We start from the raw sequence: 3,734 nt of genomic DNA on the forward strand, positions 1-3,734 counted from the left end.
TTGAAAAAAGTATCAAGTGTCAATACTTTTAGTAAAACAAAAAATGGAGAGTTGACTAATCTTAACTGAAGTGTAAAACAAATACAAAGAAATAGAGATTTTACTTAATTCAAGTATTTTTAGTATTAGTATGTGTTTGGGAAATCTGGGAACTGGAATTAATTTAATTTATAGAGCAATTATCTTGTTTGGATTTTTTTAAAATGATAACTGAATTAATTTTGAAATTTAATGGATTTATTTTATATCCCTTTGTATTTAACCTTTCATTTTTTTTAAAGATTTACATTGATTTTGGACTTAAACCCTTAGAAAAAACTATTTTATCCTCTAAATATCAGTGTAAAGAAGGGGACGAAATGTAAAATAATTAATCAATTTTAAAATCAATTCAATTTAATTACATTCAATACAAATAAAATCATTTTAGGAATATTTTGGTTCCAAGAGAAATTGATTGGTAATGGCAACTGTTTTAGATTGGTAATAAAAGTGCACTCTTCCCTCTTCATAATATGTGCTAAACTGGATTAAGTTTGAAGAAGAGCAAGTGCTTATCAGATCAAAATAAAAAACCAAAAAGTAATGGAGTGCTTATGAGACAATGAATGAATCATGAATGGAAGTACATTTTTGTTTATAAACTAAGAATCAAGTACAAAATGTTAAACTTAAGGCTATTAATTAATTCATTTACCTTAATTATAATTTGAAAATAAATGTTTGTAGCTTTACAATTAGCTGGGTACTAGTGAGTGGGTGATCATTAAAACGAGTGTGAATGGAAGACATATGAAGTTTGGAGAAAAGGGAGATAGTGGTGAAGGTTGAGAAGCATAATGAAATGAAATGAATGGTGCTACCCACTCTAAAGGGTTATAATAGGAGTTGAAGTGGTGGGGTCAAAATGAGTTGAATTTGAAATAAATGTTGAGTGAGTTTCGTGGTGATGAATTGGAACACACAAAAGTGTGAGATTGTATCACAACCTTTAAAAGTGTTGGTAATGCTCTCATGTTATGGGGTCCGCAACACTTAATTCCCCTTGCTGTCCCCATTTAAATGTTGCTATACAGTAGAGTATACCATACACTATTCTATTCAATAGTGTGTGATGGTCTGATGGATCATGGTGGCCCTAGTAAATATCATTCATTTTGGTGGATATATATACTTTTAGATTCTGTTAACATTTTATTTTGGGTAGGCTAACATGTGTTCTAAAAATATATATTAAAATTATTATTTTTAAATATTTTTATTTTATAAAAATAATTGTTTTTATTTTTATTTTTTATAATATCATTTTTCACATGTTTTATTGTTATATGTTTGTATGAATTTGTAAAAAAAAAGTGATATTAATAAAATAGAAATAACATTATTATTTTTCTTGTTTTATATGTAATAAATATGTTGAAAATTTAAATTTTATATTTTTAATAAAAAAAATTTTGAGTCTATAAATTTAACATGTGTTCTTAGGATATATATTTGTTAAAACCTTTTTTTAAAAAAAACACTTACTAAAGAGTCAAAACTGAAATATTTTACACAAAATAAAAAATTTTAAGTTTTTATTGCATACATAGATTAAACAGGTTGCTACATATTCAAATATTTTTTCATTTAAATTCATTCAAGTAAGTTCAACACTAATAAAAATCACTCTCATTAAAAGAGCATGATTACAAGTGCATCTTCTTCTTCTTCTCGCGTTCCTTCTTCTTCACGTGTTTTTTCATTATCGTCATTCTTTTGTTGTTACTGCTGTATTTTTTTTTCTTTTCTTCCTTCTCTCCCCGGTGAAAAAGTAGTAGAAGATGAGGAGGAAGAGTTTTGAATTGTCCAAAACAGAAATGAATCGAAATTATATTCAAAATGAACCAAAAATTAAATTCAAAATGTAAACTTGTTTCAAAACAAGTACAGACTAAATGCACCTTATTTAAATCCAGAATGAATCGAAATTACTTAATGATTGCGACACATAAACTTAATTCGAAAACAAACACAAATAAAATTGAATTATGAACAAAAACACATCCAAATTTATTAAGTGATTTTGCAGCATTATGTATTTCTTCTTCTTTATTTGATTAGATGAACAAGACAAGAAAAGAAGAGCATGATGAGAAGTTTTGATGTTTTTTTTCTTGTTTCTTCTTTTTTGTTTGATTTTTCTTCTTTTTCCCTCCTTTCTCCTCTTTGGTTATTGTAATCACCAACAACACCAATATTTTGCTAACAAAAATTAACATTTTGAATTGAATTTGAATTTATATAATAGACAATAATCGGTTCATTTAGTATTATATAGTGGTTTCGCTTTGATAATATTTTCGGTTTATTCTAGACGTAGGTGTTTCTGAATTTAAATTTATATAATGGATAAATGTTCAGTTCATTTGGTATTATACAATGATTTTGTTTTAATAATATTTTCGGTTCATTTGCAGTTCAGGTGTATTGTCGATAAATAATTTGTTCCAATGGTTGGAATGACTTTCAAGACAAATTAAATTGAATGGAATGAAATCTAATACAATTGAATAAAGTAATAATAAATAATTTCATTCTTTTTTGCTAAGAAAAAACTCGATCATTAACAAAAATACATTGAAATTACTTAAGGAATAAAAAATTTGGTTGATACTTATCAGCAGCATCAAGTGAACCTCAATTAACACACAAATGAATCGAAATAAATTAAGAAATGAACCGAAATTATTTAATGATGGTAGTATAAAAAATCAAAACTAATAAAGATGTTCGCAAAATGTTGGTATTATTGGTGATGACGATAACGAAGAAGAAGAAGAAGAAGAAGAAGAAGAAGAAGAAAGACAAAGAGGAGGAGAAAGAGGAGAAGAAGAAGAAAACGGAGAAGAAGAAATAGCTTTGATTAAATTCTTACAACAAACTCCCCCATTTTGAAATGAATGTCCTAACAATACGTGGTTAAATTTACAAAAGTAAGAAATTGTATTAATATAATAAACTAAAAATTTCAAGTTCTAATACAATAAATAAATACAAAAAAAAAATTCTTTTAATAATCTTAACAAGTATGTTAAATAGCTCGTTAACAAGATTCTCAATGATATTCTTCTACCATACATTAGCAAAAATCAACATATTGATTTTCAATTGCATGCGTAAAACATAATTATTTGATTATATTAGTCTATCCTTATTACATTTGACAAATGATTTATACACTGTGTAGTTATATGATTTATGTTGTTAAAAATGCAAAATGTCAAGTCATAATGTCTTATATTGAGGGAAGTTGAGAAATCAATCCTATCTTGTGGACAAAAGTTTAGCCAAGTTAGAGAAAGAGCAATTATGAGGATGGGTTGGGAAAAACTCTCAGAGACTCCAACCTCTGAGAATTTTTTAGAAGATCACATATCACATCACTTATTTAAACAGCTACCTTACTATTTATTTGGCTTATTATAAAAAAAAATTAGCATATTTTTTAATGTGTCCATTTATAAGGATTGTTTTAATTTATAATGATTCAAATGGTGGATTTGACGGAATCCAATTTATTATTATTAAGGATTAAGGATAGGATTTAGTTATCGTATACCAGAATAAAAAAGTCTCCATGCATCCAACGAAATTTGAAGGAGTGTTATTTTTCTTAGGAATATATTTCAAAATATAATCAATGCAACTTTTTTCTTTTCCTGTTAGGCTGTCACTCTTTTTTTTTTTAAAGG

The sequence above is a fragment of the Arachis ipaensis genome, chromosome B04 (assembly GCF_000816755.2).
Source record: "Arachis ipaensis cultivar K30076 chromosome B04, Araip1.1, whole genome shotgun sequence".
In the NCBI taxonomy this organism is placed as follows: Eukaryota; Viridiplantae; Streptophyta; class Magnoliopsida; order Fabales; family Fabaceae; genus Arachis; species Arachis ipaensis.